Source organism: Solanum verrucosum, unplaced genomic scaffold (assembly GCF_900185275.1).
Source record: "Solanum verrucosum unplaced genomic scaffold, falcon-dt-bn FXZP01000257.1, whole genome shotgun sequence".
Classification (NCBI taxonomy): domain Eukaryota; kingdom Viridiplantae; phylum Streptophyta; class Magnoliopsida; order Solanales; family Solanaceae; genus Solanum; species Solanum verrucosum.
This window is the reverse complement of record NW_026020539.1, coordinates 4,090,230-4,110,282: the sequence shown is the minus strand read 5'-3', so window position 1 is coordinate 4,110,282 and position 20,053 is coordinate 4,090,230. Positions and strand designations below refer to the sequence as shown.

General features: G+C 31.0%; 1 pseudogene; it reads right to left on the bottom strand.

The window, feature by feature from the left end:
* Window positions 1-8,697: 8,697 nt before the first annotated feature.
* Window positions 8,698-9,766, bottom strand: LOC125809923 (protein RKD2-like; annotated as a pseudogene).
* Window positions 9,767-20,053: the final 10,287 nt, after the last annotated feature.

The window sequence follows — 20,053 nt, the reverse complement described above, 5'->3', positions numbered from 1 at the left end:
CCATGTCATCGGGCTAACTTCAAAGTGGGGTTTCAAAGTTTCAATTGTTGGGTTTCCAATCCTGCAAACCTATGACTAATTTTTCCTTAAGACGGTTATTATCCATCCATCATTGGGACAAGTCACTACTACTATGCCTCTAAACAAAATTAAATAAAATAAAAATCTATTCAGTTGAAAGAGACTATCTTCTAGAAAGGAATCGAAAACAAAAGCCGAGGGACCCATTCTAAAAAAAACTCCATAAAATAGTAAAAAAAAACTAGGAATTCATTTTCCCCCCACACTTAAAACATGGCTCTGTCCCCAGTGCGATAATTCAATACATAAGCTAATAGTGAAATAAGGAACTCTCTGGGCCTCTAGGCCTCGTCTCCATCATCAACATCATCTTCATCCGCCAAATTTGTGGCTTCATCAACCGTCATAAGTGACATGCCCAAATCATCAACCTCATCATCATCATCATTGGGAGAGACTTAAATAGTGGGCTCATCATCGTCTAACGGCCCTTGAAAAGTTGGGCCCATTTTTCACATATGCATAAGACTATCCATCAATGGGTAGGGTGCATCCAACTCAGCCATCTCTGCATCGGTCCTAGGATGACTATCGATGTATCATTGCAACTCATCCATACTAAACATTGGACCCATCCAACTATCATCCCAAGCTTGGTGATCAACAGTAGAGAGCACGGGTCCATGTGAAGTATCTTGTGCCTTGTTCTTAGTCACATCCACCAACTTACGTACCAAATATGGAACCTTCAATGGGCACAAATCATGGTACTCCTCCACAACACCTTCCCGTCGGATAAATTGAGTCATCAAATTCCCATACCAATATCTCCACCGTTTGTTATTTCTAAACTTCTCCATAAGAAAATGAAATAGAAATAAAAATAATAATATAATATTGAAGAAAGAGAAAAAAATTCTTTTTTAGAGAGTAAAATAGAGAATTGGGTTGGAGTTGATAGTCTGAAAAAATAGAGAACTCTATATTATGAGAATAAAATAGAGTGTAGGGTTAGAGATGAACATTTGATATTTACTCTAATTTTAACACATGATATGAAAAGAATTTAAAAATTATCACAATTTAATTGGAATGTAACAAAAAATGAAGATCATATATATAGTTATATATATTGAGAATTGGGTGGCAAGTAGATTTTTTTTTAAAAAAAAGCAATAAATTAGATACAATTTAATACTTATAATAGTGTAATTATTTCCAATAACGGTTTGAAATTAAAAATAATACAAAGAGCTTTCTTTAAGTCATTAACATTATTTATTTTATTCAATCAAATTGAATCTCTCTTCCTCTCCCGTATAAATGAAATAAGGTCTAAAGATTTATATTAATAAAGATAGGAAACTTAAGAGAATTGAGATATTATGATGTACCTTTTAGTGTTATTAAAAGTTTTTAATGAAAAATTGCAATTTAACATTCATGGGGAATTTATATATAGATATTTTTAGGAAGAAAAATATTTTAAAAGAGGGGAAAATAATTATATTTTTTAACTGTAGAGAGGTGTTACATTACCTTATCTATGCTTCTTTTCTTTTTTATTTTATTTTATATAGCTCTAGATTAAATAATAAAACTTATAATATTAAATATATCATCATTTTATAATTGGAAGAAGGTAAAAAAAAGGAGAAAAAAGATTTTTTCTAATTAAGAGTAGAAATTAGAGAGGCGTGATTATGGATAATTACTCTTTGTAAATGGGCATGTGAAGAGTCTTTGTAGTGATGTTTTTCATAAATAAAATATTTATTTGTAATAAATTAAGTACTTCACTTCTATAACAAAATAATTAATTTAAATAGCAAAAAAAGAAGAAAAAAAGATAAATATGAATGGAGGTCATAAAGAGGTGTCATATCATTTTGTATATGTTTCTCCTTTATATTATATATAGATAGATTGGTTTAGACATTTATAATACATAATCTAATTTTATTTTTTCTTTAATGTTTAATTATGTAATTAATATTTATTAGACTTATTTTAGCATGTTCTAGTACTTTTAAATTGTGATCTTTTTCATTATGACTTGTTAATTTGTAATATTTGTTTTATGCCATTTCATTTTTGTTTTTTGTTGAATATTTTGGTGTCATCACTTATCCCATATATTTTTTTATTTTCTTAAGAAACATCTTAGATAGTTGTATTTTTGTAGAATTAAATAAATATTTGGAACACAAGTTAATTATATGTATGTATGAACTCTTTACCCAAAAAATCTGAAAAAACCGAAATTAAAAAACTTGACTTTTATTAGTTTGGTATGGTTTATAAATTTAAAAGTCCAACACAAATAATTTATTTTAATATTTGAAAAATCCAAATCAACTCGACTATATATACACAGCAGTGATAGTAATTCAAATTCTGGAAGTCGAAGGTATTTGTTTTTGTTTCTTTTAAGCAGTGATTCCGTCTGTCATATCCAATTAATTATTAGTCAAATAGTATATATAAAATGTGATATTTATGAAACACTCCACAATTCATAAAGAAAAAAGTTTGTAATTATTAGTCATAAGGTGTGACATATAGTGTGAAATTTGATTGATATGAGTCACTTCATATATACATAAAGTTACTCATTTTATTTCAATATATTTGTTTTTTTTATATTTAAAAAGAAAAAAATTCTTGATAACTTTTTAATTTTAATTTTCTACGATATATTTAAAATGATAAAATTAAAAATTATTTTTTACATTTTACAGATCTCTAGTTATTTAAAGACCACAAGATTCTTTCTTAAACTGTATGAAACTAAATTAAGATAAATAAATTGAAATAGACAAACCCTAATATATAATATTTATTTCCTAATTAAGATGACATTTGGTAGGGTGGAAAAAATATGTTTTAGAAGTAATATTTAGCTAATATGAACTACACTAATGTAGGTAGGGTTGTTTGTGATTGTGGTGGTTATGCAAAAATTGACAATTATTTTTATCCCTTAGCTACATTAACTCATGAATCCATGAAAGATTATATACTACACCCTTGTATGTAACAAATATATCAATGTCGATTATGAAATCATGAAGAGTCCCGATAATTTTTTGCGACTTGAATTTCACATAAAGTTCAAAAAAGAGTGCATTGCATCTCACATGGATGTGATTTCGACAATTTATACATGCACAAATTAAAATTGTGTAACGACCGGTTTCCATCGTTATGAAAAGGCTAATGGAGAAAGAATTTGGGCCGAAAAACTTCTGAGTAGTGACTTGGAAATTCCTAGCCTAGTCCAGATTTGGATGAAATTTGAGTCATATGAGGTCTAGGGAAATCTGGCAATGAATGAGATAATTAATTATGATTTTAATCACATGAGTGGATAGCCATGATCTTACGGAGCCCATACGACTTTACAAAATTGAATTTGGGCGAGTAGAACTCCCGAAACTGATCTGAGCATGAACGGGTAGTTTTTGAACGTCAAGGGTTGAAGGTGTGTTGTGAAATGGGAGTTTGGAACTCAAATTCCTACTCTCTGTCCCCGTGCAAGCCGCCAGGTCCATCAATAGGACATGGCTCAGTTTTATGTCTTTCCGGGCAAGACCGAGGCGGAGACATTTGATGCAGTGATCACAGGTACTATTCTTGTATGTGACCGGATGGATAATGTGTTGTTTGATCCGGGTTCTACCTTTTCATACATGTCAGTTCAGTTTGCCTTGGGATTTGATGTGGTTTGTGATATACTTGATGTCCCCATCCATGTTTCTACCCAGTTGGAGAGTTTGTCATAGTCACCCATGTATATCGTGCTTGTCCTGTTATGTTTATGGGTTTCCAAACTTGGGCTGATTTAGTTATTTTGGATATGACTGCCTTTGATATAATCTTAGGCATGACTTGGTTGTCCCCCTATTATGCTGTGCTTAATTGTAATACTAAGTCTGTGACTCTAGAGATCTCAGAAAGGGAAAAGTTAGAGTGGGAAGGGGTGTACAAGTCTAAGCCAGCTAAGGTCATATCCTATATTCAGGCAAGGAAGCTGGTGGGGCAGGGATGTTTGGCGTATTCGACTCATATTAGGGACGTTGAGGTTGAGTCTATTTCTGTAGTGTTGAAATTTGGAGAAGTTTTTCCTACTGATTTGACTGGTATGCCACCGGATAGAGATATAGATTTCTGCATTAACTTGGAACCTAGTACTTACCCCATCTCCATTCCTCCTTATCGCATGGCTCCGACGGAGTTGAGAGAGCTTAAAGCTCAAATCCAGGAGCTTCTTGATAAAGGTTTCATCCGTCCTAGTGCTTCCCCATAGGGTGCTCCAGTCTTGTTTGTCAAGAAAAAGGATGGTATATGAGGATGTGCATAGACTATCGAAAGTTAAATAGGGTCACCATTCGAACAAGTATCCACTACCTCGGATAAATGATATTTTGACCAATTGCAGGGCGCATCAGTTTTCTCTAAGATTGATCTAGGGTATGATTACCATCAATTAAACATTAGGGCTTGAGGATGTACCAAAAACGACATTCAGGACCCGCTATGGGTACTATGAGTTCCTTGTGATGTCGTTTGGGCTGACAAATGCGCCTGCAACTTTCATGAGTTTGATTAATGGTGTGTACAAATCATTTCTGGATTCATTTGTTATTATTTTTATCCGATGACATATTGGTTTATTCCAAGAGTAAGGAATCGCATTCCGACCATCTTTGTATTGTTCTGGGTGTTCTTGGGAGACAAAAGTTATATGCTAAATTTTCTACGTGTGAGTTTTGGGTTGACTTCAGTTGCCTTTTTTGGGGCATGGTGATTTCAAGGAAAAGGGGTAATTGGTAGATCCCAAGAGATTGAACTAGTCAAGAATTGGGTTCGACCATAGCTCTGTAACTGAAATTAGGAGTTTTTTTTTGGGGCTCGTCAGCTATTATCGTAGGTTTGTGAAAAAATTTGCTTCTATCACCACACATTTGACAAGGTTGACAAAAAAGGAGGTACCATTCAAGTGGACTGACAAATGTAAGGAGAGCTTTCAAAAGCTCAAGACTCTTCTGACCACAACCCCTATTTTGGCACTACCGGTGGAAAGGTAAATATTTCATTGTTTATTGTGATGCTTCATATTCGGGCTTGGGTGCTGTGTTGATGCAGGATAAGAATGTTATAGCTTATGCATTGCGTCAGTTGAAGGTACATGAGAGAAATTACCCGACACATGATTTGGAGTTGGCAGCGGTAGTGTTTGCTCTTAAGATCTAGCGGCATTACCTTTATGGTGTCAAGTGTGAGGTATTTATAGACCACTGTAGCCTACAACATGCATTCACTCAGAAGGACCTGAATCTGAGACAGCGAAGGTGGATGGAATTACTCAAGGATTATGATGTTACCATCCAGTTTCATCCGGGTAAGGCTAACATGGTGGCAGACGCATTAAGCCCGAAGGCGGTGAGCATGGGTTGTCTAGCTTTCTGAGTGTATCCAAGCGACCTTTGGCCAAGGAAATTCAAACTTTGGAGTCTAAGTTCATTGCGGTTAAGCATCTCAGAAAGAGGTGAGGTGTTAGCTAGCATTGAGGTTGAATGAGCTCAGAAAGAAGACAATGTCTGACAAGGCACAAGATGCGACTCTTGACGCGTGGTGTGTGCTCAGTTTTAAAGGAAGAATATGTGTTCCCCAAGTGGATTACTTGACTCAGAAAATGTTGACAGAATCACATGGTTTGCGGTATTCCATTCATCTGGGAGTGAACCAAGATGTACCGAGATTTGAAATGGCTTTATTGGTGGCCTGGCATGCAGAAAGATATAGCGGAGTTTGTGGCTAAGTGCCAAAAACTGCCAACAAGTAAAGTATGAGCAAGAAAGGCCGGAAAGTTTGCTTTAGTGAATGCCAATTCCGGAACAGAAGTGGGAAAGGATAGCTATGGATTTCGTGGTTAGTATCCTCAAGACCTTGGAAAGGTTGATTCCATTTGGGTAGTGGTTGATAGACTAACTAAGTCAGCCAATTTCATCCCAATCAAAGTAGATTATAATGCACAGCAGTTGGCTAAGGTGTATGTGAAAGAGATAGTGAGGCTGCATGGAGTGTCTTTTTTTTAGCGTCTCGGACCGTGATACGCAGTTCACTTCCAAGTTTTAGGGGAAAATTGCATGAGGAGTTGGGCACTCAAATCACTTTTAGCATATCCTTCCATCCACAAACAGGCGGATAGTCAGAGAGAACTATTCAAGTATTAGAGGACATATTGAGGGCATGTGTGATTGACTTTGGAGGACATTGGGGACAAGTTCCTACCTTTTGTGTGAGTTCTCCTAAACAATAGTTACCACTCCAACATAGACATGGCCCCGTTTGAGGGATTTTATGGGAGGGGATGTAGATCATCCATAGGATGGTTTGAGGCTGGAGATGTGAAATCTTTGGGGGTTGATTTGGTAAAGGAATGCTCAAGAGAAGGTAAAAAGCATCCAAGCTAAGCTTCTAGAAGCCCAGAGTCGGCAGAAGAAGTAAGCAGACCATAAGGTAAGAGACATGCCATTTCAGGTGGGTGAACAAGTTCTTCTTAAGGTTTCACCCATAAAAAGGGTGATGAGATTCGGTAAGAAGGGCAAGCTTAGTCCTCGATACATTGGAACATTTGAAATTCTCAACTGTGTAGGGCTAGTGGCTTATAGGTTGGCCTTACCTCCTAGCGTATCTGGAGTTCATCCAGTGTTTCATGTGTCCATGTTGAAGAAGTATCATGGGTACGGGGATTACATAATAAAATGAGACTCAGTTTTGTTAGACAAAGACTTTCGGTATGAGGAGGAACCAGTTGCAATATTTCTATCGCAATATCCGAAAGCTGAGGACCAAGGAGATAACGTCCATGAAAGTTCAATGGAAGCATCGTCCGATTGAGGAAGCGACTTGGGAAACCGAGAAGGACATGCGAGACAAGTATCCCCAGTTGTTCAATAATTCAGGTACTACTCTATCCTTACTTTAGCTAGTTTTTCCTAGTTTGATCACTCGCAGACGACTAATGGGTAGATTGATATCTATTAATAACGATCGGTTTCCGTCGTTATGGAAAGGCCAATGGGGAAAGAACTTGGGCCGAAAAACTTTTGAGTAGTGACTTGGGAATTCCTAGCCTAGTCCAGATTTGGATGAAATCTAAGTCATGTGAGGTCTAGGGAAATTTGTCAATGAATGAGAGAATTAATTATGATTTTGATCACATGAGTGGATAGCCAAGACGTTAGGGAGCCCGTACGGCTTTACGAAATCGAATTCAGGCAAGTAGAGCTCCCAAAACTGATCTTAGCGTGAACGGGTAGTTTTTTCAACGTCAAGGGTTGAAGGTGTGTTTTGAAATGGGAGTTTGGAACTCAAATTCCGACTCTTTATACCCATGCAAGCCATAAGGGCGGGACGGCTATTGTGGGATGGGGTCTGATGTAGCAGCCCAGTTGCGATTTAAGTCGAAGAAAAACCCAAAGGGAACGTGAGCTGGGTTTAGACCCACGAACAAGCGGAAAGAATCCAGAAAAGGGAAGATTCAAGTGCCTTAGGGGGGTTCAAGCTTGGTTTCGAGGTAGATGATGGTTTGATTTCATGTTTGTGTGATATAAGTCGGTAATTTCTTCATTGGAATGCATGCATGTATATGAACGAAGCATTACTGATCAAACCTAATGTAAATGAGCATGAATGAACAATTGTATGTCATGAATCAACACTTGATTGTATGATTATGAGTATGTACATTATGAGTGTGATTGTGATTGTGGTTGTGCTGATTGGATCGGGTGTCATGTTTCGACACATACATTAGATCGGGTGTCACGTTCTGACGCATATATTGGATCAGATGTCACGCTCTGACACATGCATTGGGTCGGGTGTCACATTCTGACATATACATTAGATCGGGTGTCACGTTCCAACACACTAACAGTTTGGGTGTGGGTTCCGTGAGAGGACCATTGAATTGTCGTATCTATTTGTTATTGAGAATGTGGAATTATACATTGCTCCTGAAATGATAACTGATTTATATATTCTGTACATGTCGTGTTTACTATGTTGTGACTACTTGTATATGTTTCACTTACTGAAATAGCCGTGTGATACTACCAGTATAGTATGGTTGTGTACTCATACTACACTTGTTCGTTCTTTTTTGAGTACAGATCATCTTCAGGCTGCTATGGATAGACCTCAACTAGGAGATCAGTAGACTGTATTCAAGGGTGAGTTGATTCTTTCAGGCTGTCATGGGTCCTCTTAGTTTAGTCCATTCCCTTCGGACTCAGACTGTTTTAGATATTTCTTATGTTTGGTTGGGGTTGTAACCCTTTCTCTTAGACTTGTTGTATAGTAGTTTTGGTACAATGACTTTCAGTTCTAAGGGTTAACTTCCACATTAGTTGATAGATGTTTATTGAACTACCGGAGTTTATGGGAACTCTGTATATCTTTAGTCATTTAAACTTGCTTCCGTATCTTAAAATGTCTTAATTTTCGTTAACTTGGTTAGTTGAGTTGTAGTAATGGTTCTCCACGGAAGGATTAGTGTGGGTGCCATTCATGACGGTATGGGTCGTGACAAATTGATCTTAAAGTTTAGTGTTGTGCGTAACACCCTCCAAAGCAAAAACAATATACAAAAAAAATAAAATAAGTTCAATGATACAAGATTGGAGTATCGTAAGAGAAATAGTTAGCAAGAAGAGACATAATCTCTTCATCATCTTCTTCAACATTATGAGGAGGAGGAGGAGTACTAGTAGTGCAATAAGTATCAAAAGAATGGTGTAATTGATGAGGCATAGACGACATTAGTCTTCTCCTCTTGTAATTTGTCTTGAAACATATTTGCCTCGTCTCTTTGTTTTCTCCTCAATTTCCATGTCTGGTATTTCTTCTTTCTTCTTCTCTTTCTCTAATACATTAATCACATCCTTCAACCTTTTTTCCATTTCATTTCCGACTCCCTTCTCCAATTCCTTCAAATATATATAAAAAATTATTAATTAGAATCATAACTTGTATATATACACCATCATATATTAATCAACATAATTTATATTAATATATACTATAAGAAACGAAGAATTAATTAATTGAAACAAGCTTATTAAGTTGTGGATATATATATATATATATATATATATATACCTTAAAATTGTCGATTAGTGTTTGAAGACTCATCAATATCCTATGAGGCCACCTCCTAATTCCCAAATCCCTACATCTTTTCTTCAAAAGTGTCAACCCTATATAAAGCTCCTTTGTTGCTTGAGTAATTGGTATATAAAAATACTTTGAAATTGATCTCGTGCCAACATACTTGCACTATTATTAATAATCTCCTCTCTAATTTCCATACAATTATCCTTGTTCTTTCCGTTACAATAATTTCTTGATGATCAATACCCATTATCATCTCTTCTTCATCAATCTTGTTATGACATAATAATAATTGTTCTATCCCTGCATTTTCGATTAATTCAAATTCACCGCTCATTTCATTCCTAATTTCCTCACACCATAACTCTTTTGCACTATAAAAAATATATACTAGTTATGAATCATTCTTTTATATAAAAATATACTATAACACAAAATATGTATATGATCCAGCCTCACCTGAGATAAGACTATGAAAAGCTGAATCAACAAAGGTATTGCATTCCATTTCTATCAAAGAATCAATAGCATTGTGTCCTGAAGATTCACTATTTTTAAACATAACATATTAATATCTATATATATACGCGACTACATATCATAATAACAACAACATATATACTCTGTGAAATTGTAAAAATAATTTCTTAAGATAGATTAAAAAAAGGAATGAATTACCTGAAATCATGTTGTTTGGAAAGGGAAAATAAGTCTTGATTTGTCACGAGCACTTCCTATATTTGGTATGAAAGAAGAATAAATGACTTTACGTTTATTTAGATTAGAGTAGGGAGAGGGAGAAGATATAAGACAGGGATTAAAAGTAAAAGTAATTATTAGTGCATTGAAAGTTGGCAGGCATGCAGGTTTACCATTAATTAATGGAAGTACATTCATTAATATTGATATGATTGCCCATTGGTCTCTTTTGTGCCATGTACACCTCTCATAAAAACTTGTAATTATGATTTACATTTTGGAATTTGACCATCGATTATCATTAAAGGATAAAATTGCTGTTTTTCATCTTTTTGTCCAAAATTAAACAAAAACACCTTCAATTGAAAACATTATTATAGAAAGCAATGTTTTAAGAGATGGGGCGTGAGATGGGGCATTTGAAATAATTACAAACATGATTAAGGAAATTCATATATAGAAAATAAAACTTCTAACATGATTATACAAGTATAAATAATCTAATATCTTAACTTTCTAATAATAATAAAAAAAATTATTTCTAAAATTATTTTTTATCATACTATACAATTTACGACCTTAAAAGAAAAATAATCAATAAAACTTGATACAATTATTGTAAAAACATCACTCCATCATGAATAAGAATAAAATTACTTTCAAATAGCTAGATAAAATATGATAATTTTGATACATATGACAAAACTATGAAGACCAAGAATAAGTGAAAAAGTAAAATTTCGCTGCGAATTTTTAAAAGAAATGTTACGTACTAAATCATCACCTTCACAGTGTTACCAAATAGTAACGATGTGATACTACAACTTGTTATTTGAGTTACTCTCGATCTTCTTATCCCTATAGATTAAATAAATTATTAAGTATCATTCATTTATTCAAGAATTATGAGGGTCAACAATGTTAACTAAAAAATTTAGCACATAATTTGTGTAAGATCTATTAGGCGAGTTGGGCGTTGGGCATGCTTAGGGCGTACAGTCGGGCGCTTAGAGCGTAAGTCTTACAGAACTAACCCTCACTCTTGAATTTCGAGGAATTTTGCTAGAGCCCTGAAGCGAGTCCCAACAAAGTCTTTGTCCATAAATGTTGAGTGAAATTCTTTATGTTTTATTCTCTTTTTTTAAAATATTTTGGCGGTTACTTGGATCACCCTTATTACTTTGTTTATTTGTGCATAATATTGATTTCACGATTAGTTAATAATTCATTTTCTTCTATAATTGTATGTTTGTGATTCGCTCTTCTATTTGAGTTAATTTTGTTCTACATTTTTTATTGAGGATATTACTGTTTTAGTATTTATTTTTTTCAGGTTATTAGTAACGTTGGATTTAATTTACTTATTTTATCTTGTTTGCTGCTCATTTTGGTAGTTCTCACTGTTGTTTTTATTATGGTCATTATTATTGTTATTATTATGACTGTAATTGTTATTATTATTATTATTATTATTATTATTATTATTATTATTATTATTATTATTATTATTATTATTATTATTATTATTATTATTTTGATACATTTTGTTTGGAATTTGATTTTGTGGCAAGCCATACATTATTAGTTAGAATTGGCCAATGAAAAAATTGATACCATTTTTTGGGGCGGAATTCGTCATGCTTTTAGGTATAGAAGGCTTTATCATAATATTCTTTTTTCAAGGGTATTAATCTGATTATTTCTTTTATATTTTCTAGAATATATTCTATATATTGTATATCTTGGGTTCTTTGATATATTTCTATATTTTCTTTTATTAGGTCTCCTAATAAGGTTATATTTTCACTAGTTGCTTGCCAATATTGGAGGTATTCATAGTTTATCATTAGTCTGAGTATTCTAATTCTAGATCACTAATATCAATTCGTTCTAGGTCTATATCTATTTCATCTATTTCATACCAGGTTTGGGTCGCTAGTTCTAATTCTTCAAAGTTAAATATTTTATCCCATATTATTCTTCTTAATTCAATTATTTCTATATCTTTTAGAATATATAAAATCAATGTTTCATAAGTTAATATCATTTTATCATGTAGGTAAGTAGCCATATTGATGTTCCGTTGTTTAATCAATAATTCCCTCATATCATATGCACAATAAAAATTATTCATATTAGATTACTATAAACTAGATTATTTTCAACCATGCTTTCTCATCACTACTAACACCGTACTTTCAAAGGTACTTTCTTCCTAAACAGCGCCTCAACTTTGTTTACTCCCCTCACGGCTTTCCTTGCCTACGGTTTCAACCTTAGGATAACATAGTTCTGGAAGTTTTTCCTTTTTTTTTCCCATGTTAGCAAACTAGAAACATGCTTCAAATAATTCTAGTGTATAATAACTAATATAAACATATTTTATCATGCTATGATATTCAGGAATCCATAGATTTAGCTACGCATAATCATGTATACTTGTTTTTCTATGAGTGTAATTTCTGTTGTGTTTTGATCCATATCTTAGACTGGAAACTTGATATTTTATTGAAATATTTTTGTTTACAAAGAGGCTTGCTTTCCGTCGAGAAAGTCTTGCCTTAGATGTGCCTAATGTCTCTCTATTTATACAAGTAGAGATGCTCCTACTTACTTTACATCTGTCCTATACTATTTCTACTTTACATTTACTGCATACTACTTTACTTTAATAATGCACACCTATCACTTTACACTTGTCCACTAATAACACACCTACTACTTTACACTTGTCCACTAGTAATGTACACCTACCATACCTATCACTTTACATTTGTCCACTAATAATGTACACCTACCACTTTACACTTGTCTGCACTAATTTACATATTCCTATCCACTAACTTACTTTTACAATAAGACAAGCAACTTTATTTTTCTTTTATCTTGTCAGTAATTGCTTTTTATCTTGTCGGCTTTATTCTAGCTGGACAGTTGGAATTACATTATCTTCTCCATAGCATTTTGAACATTGATGATCTAGGTATCTGTGTCCAATAGTCTTGCAATATTTTGTCATTATCTCTGGTGAAATAAAATTCTTTCGTATTGCTCTTGTAGTTGGCTGTTGCTCTGGTTTTAATAAGCTTAATATCCATTGTCGTATTTCTTCCATATCTGCTTCTCTAACTTCACTAGAATTTGAATATATCATAGTTTACTCTCTTGCATAATAGCTCCATACTGAATTTCCATTTAAATAATTGGTTGTTAATTCGTTTAAAATAGTAGTTATTCCAATAATCCGCTTTTTGGCATAAAATTCTGGTATCTCTACTTTTTGTATCTCGTCTTGTCGTTCTATTTTTTCTGGAATTATCATTTCCCTAGTTAATCCAATTTTTATAAGTTGTATGATAGGTTTAATTTCATCATACAATATTTCTGCTGGTGCTGAATAGAACTTTATATAAAAGAGTGTTCCTTTAGTTATCCTTTTATAATGCATAAATGTCTTGTGTAACTTTGGTATTGTTGATATCTCATCTCTTGTTTGGGTATATACGATATTTAATAGTCCATAGTTGTAGCAAGTTCCTACTAGATTGGTACTTGTTCCCGGTTGTGCAATTAGCTTATTATATCCTTGTAGATTTTGTGTAATATAATCTTCATGGGGTTTTTTTGTATTTTTGAATCTTGGATTCTGGTTCAGAAAAGTCTGTATTTTATGGATGTTTACTATGTAGGCTCTGGTTATATGGTTATAAGTCTTTTTGTTTTGTCCTAGGCTTTCTTTATATGTATTTAGCTAAGGTGGTATGAATAATGGATCTTTTTGGTTCTTTGGCATAAATGGGTTTTCAAATATTTTATTCATATTAGTATTAACATATCTGGTTCTATTTTCTTCTTTTGTTGCAGATGTGCTTCCTGTAGCTGCATGTAACAAATCATTATGGGTTTTTAGATGTTTTCCAACGTCACCTTGTAGCTCTGGAATTTTTAAGTCTTCTGATCGACTTAGCTCCGCATTTTTATAGTCATGCTGCTGACTTTTTATTTGTTGTAGCTCTTTGTCAATATTTTCTACTTTTGTGCAAAGTAGGTTCATAGCTTTGAGTATTTCTTCTATAGTATTTTCTTTCTCAGTTTGGGTAGCTTTGTCTTGAGATGTAATCTGCAATAACATTCTTGTCAGTACATATTACTTCTATCGTAAATGTAAAATTTAATATATTTAATACTAGTCTTCGTATCTCTTTGGTTGTTACTGAATCTTGTACCTTTCTTGTTATCCACCATTTTACCTGCGTATTATCTGTTCTTCCAATAAATTTGTTATACACAATATATGGTTCAAAAGCTAATAAACATTTATATATTGAATATAATTCTTTTCTATTTATTTCCCATTTTATTTCGGGATTTGTAAATGTTCCTGAATAATATCTTATTTTAATACTCCTCCATAGCTCATTTCACTTGCATTTGATTCCACTATTTAGGTGAATTTTTTATTTTCATCTGGAAAGCATAGTTTAGGTAATGTTTTACATAATGATTTTATTTTTCGTATTTGTTCTTGATCTTTATTATCAAAATGATATTCTACATCTTTCTTTAATTTTTTATGCAATGGTCTTAAATTTTCTGCTAAATTAGGTATATATTCTCTTACTTGATTTACTAATCCTAGAAACGATTGTAATTTCTTTTTGGTATCTATTTGTTCTTCAGAATTTATTATCTTTTGTACTATATGTGTTTGCATTTTTATACCATTTTTGTCTATTTGTATTCCTAAGAATTCTATTTGTTTTTTCATTATATCTGTTTTCTTTTTACTTAGGCTTATACCTGAGTATTCTACGATATGTACAAATTTTTCTAATAATCTTATATGTTCATTTTGTGTTTTAGAATATAATAATATATCATCAATGTATACTATATAATGTTCTAGTTGTTTAAAGTAATTATCCATAAAGTGTTGATATCTACCTGGTGCATTTTTATAACCAAATGGCAATACATTCCATTCATAGAATCCTTGTGGTACTGTAAATGCTGTAAGTTTTTTAGATTCTTCTTCTAACTTTAAGTGGTAAAATCCTGATTTGCAGTCAAATTTACTAAAATAATTATATCCTTGTATTTGTCTTATCTTTAATATTTTATTGGGTATTGGGTAATTATATGTTTTAGTTTTTGTATTTAAATTTCTATAGTCAATAACCATTATACTTTTTCCTCTTTTTTGTTCACTATGTTTATTTACAATAAATGTTGGGCTTGTATGCTTACTATTGCTTTCTTGTATATATCCTTTTTCTAGTAATTCATTTATATGTATCTTGAATTCGATTAAATCATTAAAATTATACTTTAATGGTTTTTGGGTTATTATACTATTATTATCAATTAGCTCAATTTTTACTTTTGTTTTATGTTTCTCCCATCCTTGTAAAGGATCCTCACTATATAATAATTCTAAATTATCTTGGATTATTTTTACTTTATCTATAGAGAATATAATTAATTCTATTTTAGGGTCTTCTTCTCTTATATTTTCTAATTTTTGTGTAATTTTTCACTACCTTTTATTCATTCTGTTGTTTTCCGTTTTTTTGTTATTCACTCTTTTTGCTCCTATTTTTTATTTGCATGGTGTTGTGAATCACCAGTGTGTTTTTGTTATTATATGTGGGTATAATTTTTCTTAAAATGGCATTCCTAATGGCATAAATTTTGTGATCAATTCAAAGTTATATATTTCTTCTATAGTTAATATCTTATCCCATATTTGTATTTTTATATTTTTTGCCTTATATGTGATCATGCTTCCTTCATTATTAAATCATGTTACTACTATCAGTGTTTTAAATTTTTCCCATTTATCTTCTGGTAAGCAATTGTATTTACATATGTTAGCTTCTGCTCCTGTGTCTATCATTGGTGTATAATATTTGTTGTAATATCCTTCTATTATTATTTTTGCAAGTATATATATTTTCATGTTTTTATCATAAAAAAGTTCTTTTTATTATTATCTTCTTATTATTATAATTTATTGTTAACTGTTTGTCTTCTAAATTATATGGTATTACTTGTTCTAACCATTTTATTCCTAAAGTGATATGTTTATCTCCTTGATATACTTTAAACTTTATTACTAGTGGTACTCCTCCAATGATTATTTCATTTTCTGTAGTTTCTTCAGTATATATTAATGCCTTTGGTAGTTCAAGGCATAATTGTTCAGTAGTAATTATTTCATCTTCTGTTACTAATTCTCTTGTAATATAGTTTTCTTCTTGTCCTATATTTATTAATATTAGATATTTTCGTTGCTCCATTACTCCCGTTATGTAATAATGATATGGTTTTATTTCTTCTTCTATTGATTTTTGTGGAGTTTTATCTATTCTTCTTGAGGTACTCATTTTTGATGATATTTGGGGTATTTCATAGTTTATTCTTTTTGATGTGATTAATCTTTCTTTTACTATTTCTAAATCTTCTTCTATGTCAATCTCATTATAACTATAGTCATTATTATCTATGACAGTAACTATTCTCTCAAATGGATTTTCTATTTTTATTTTTTTTATTTTATTTTTTGTTGTTATCTTATGTTTTGTTGTTAAAACATACAAGTTAAATATTTTACTTCCTGGGGCTACATTTTCCAATATAATACTAGTGATTTATCTATATTCCTGTCATTTATTGCTACTGAGTAGTTAACATTTATTATGAATTTAATTTTTTGGTATATGAAACCACCTTTTACTACACTTATTATACTTTTTTCTATAGGTTGTATGATCCTATCATCTGCTAAGTATATTTCTATGGGTGTATCTATTCCTTCTTTAAAGCATGTTTTTATTAATATCTCTGTTCCTCCTAAATGTACATATTTAATTGGATTTTTAGCCTTAATATCTTGTATTTCTTTATTGATTATTCGTTTTGTTTATTATTGGTATTTTAGCCTTTTCTTTGGTGTATTTGCAATCTATGATATGTTCTCTTTGACTTACTACATAATATTCTTCTTTTTGTCGTTTAAACCAATTTCTTATTGTTGATATTTCGAATATTTTTTCTACGCTTAGGTCTAATTCTTTTCCTTTTATTTGTTCAAATATATTATTATCAAATATTATTATTTTTTCTGCCGATTCTTCATCTTGATATTTTTCTTTAGTTATTATTTGTATATCTGTTCCAGTCATTGATATAGTATTCATTATCTGATTCTATTATTGAATTGTTTTCCATTTCGTCTGTTTCGTTTTCTGATAATTCATATATACTATCTTCACTTTCTAATTCATAATCTACGTACTCTATTTGTGTATATTTTTTATTGTCTACCAGTATTTCTGATATTTGTTTTTTCTTTGAATTTTTAGGTAATGTACAATTTTTAGCTATATGTCCTAATTTTTCACAATTGTAACAAGTACATTCTGTTAATTTTTTCTTTGGTCTATATGGTCTTTTAGTTTTATAGTTTTTTACATAGTATCTTCTTCTTATTTTTTATATTTATATTTCGATCTGTATTTTTTATTATATTTCTTTTTATAGTATCTGTTTGTACAACCGAATTGGGGTGCTGTTTTATTTTTGTAACATGCTAAGTTTTTTACCAATATTTTTTCCATTTTTATTTCTTCTTTATGTTTTTCACATAGTTCTATAAACCATCGTTGTAAGAATTTCATTCTAGTTCCTAAGGTATCTGTTAATCCTGCTTCATTCCAACTTTTTATTGCTTTTGAATTAAAAGGTTCTGGTAATTTTGTAAAATATAATTTTCTTATTTCTTTACTTTCTTCTATGCTATATGTTCCTTTATAATAGTATTCTCTAAATGCACATGTATATTCATCTATAACACATGTTACATATTGCTAATTTTGTCATTAGATTCCGGTTTATGATTTTTTCTTTATTTTGTTCTTCTACTTCTGTTGTCATACTACTAAATTCATTTTTTTTATAGCTACTTCGTATTTATATAATATTTCCATAGTTGTAGTAGCTATTTCACCATCAAATTTTTTATTACTTCTTAAAGTTTTTAAACTTTCATCTAATAAATTTTGTAGCCATAATTTTACTGTTCCTATAAGTGTTCTTTCTATATATCCTGGTGTTTCTGTCATTCCTATTTTGTTATCTATTAATTGTTTTGATATATATCTCATCCATAATTGGATTGTTTTATTTATATCTACTACACAATCTAAATCTAAAAAATTATGTTGTTCAGTTATTGGTTTTAAGTGTCCATTTTTTATTCAATCTTTTATCCCACATAGTTTTTTCTCTATCATATTGTCCATAGTTTGCATTATAGTATCTTGGATTTTTTGGATTTTTTACTCCCGATGTACTTGGTTTTTCATTCATGTCTATGTCTCCTGTATTTACTTCTAAATTCTTTGTAACTATGTTTGCTAAAAGTTCCGTATATGTTTCGCTTATTTCTGAATGTTGTTCTTCTAGATCATCATTATTTATTTCATCAATTCCTATTTCAGGTAGATTATCTTGGTTTTCTTCTTTTTCTTCTAGTTCTTCTAATTGTAATTTTTCTTTAAATTTATTTATCTCATTTGCTAATTTTGTTTTTTGTTCTTTTTCTTTTTGTTTAATTTCATACATTTCTTTCAATATTGTCAGTTCTTTTTCTAATTCTATTATTTTAGTATTTTTTACTTCTTCTATTTGTTGTACTTCCTATTTTGTTTGTTGTTTTATTTTTTCAATTTCCGTTTTTCTTAAATAAAAATACTTAATAGCATGGCGATACATTTATACAAAACTTCTACCCCGAGCACACGCAATGGAACCGTAGACAGTCAAGTGAAATCCAATCCACGAAATAATTTGATCTATGGACAGCGTCGTTGTGGTAAAGGTCGTAATGCCAGAGGAATCATTACCGCAAGGCATAGAGGGGGAGGTCATAAGCGTCCTATTTCTTCATTTTCTTTTGTTATTCTTATCATAGCAGTTACACTATCTTCTAATTTTACTATTTCTTTTTCTAACATTAAACTTAGATTGTCACCTATTTTCTTATATCTTCTTCCTAGATTAGAAAATATTATCTTTATTTTTAGTCCGTCATAGTTTTCATATGCTTTTTCATCTATTACGTATTCTTCTTTATTCGTTTATAAATTGTGTTGTAGTTTATATTCTAAGTTTTCTATTTGTATTTATAGATATAAAATAGTTTTTCTCTGTGCTACTATAGATTTTTTACAAATTCCTGCAAATATATTACTGTTAAGTCTATTTTGCCTATGTCTTAATTCTTGTCTTTTTGCTATAATTATTTCAGTAAGTTTTTGTCTATATTCGTTATTCTCGTTATTCATTGTATCTTTAAATATTGAATATATTTATATTATATTTTAGATATATTATCTATTAATTGATCTAATTTATCGTTATCAGTTTTTTGTGATATTGAGTTGTTTATATTCTGAATATAATTTGTTTAATTTTATTCTTATTTTTCTTATCTTTGTACTAATATATTTCTTTATATCCATAGCTCTGATACCATTATATACTTTGTATGTTAAAATTGGTCCCTGAAGGAATTTTCGTCGATTCCCAAGGCCTCTCATGTTCATAAGACGGATTTTATTTTTCAGTTATTATTATTTTATTTATTTTAGTTAATATTTATCTATGACTAATACTTTTACTAAGTGTCTTTACGGGTACCCAAAATTGCTTCCGGAGGAAGCTATTTGAATAAAGTTTAAATGATATTTTTTATTCATTATTATGTATGCTATTGACGATAGGCAAACATTAGACCATTTATCATATTATTGCTTCACTTTATTATTTGTTTATATTTCATGTTTATTATACTTATACATAATATTTAATCTCCTCAATTTGAAAAAAATGAATTCAGTCACAATTGTGGATTTTGAAGGATGCCTAATACCTTTCCTTCGAATAACTTGAACTCTTACCTATTATCTATTGGTTTCATAGATATTTTTATACAATTAATTAATGGTTTCCTATTTTTTCCTAAAATTAGGTGGGGAATCCCTGAAAAATTCTTTTAATCATTAAATTCTTTTTAAATTGATTATTTTTTCAGTCACCACGACATTGTGCCTAAAAGGAAGTCAACAACCATCATAATATATAGATA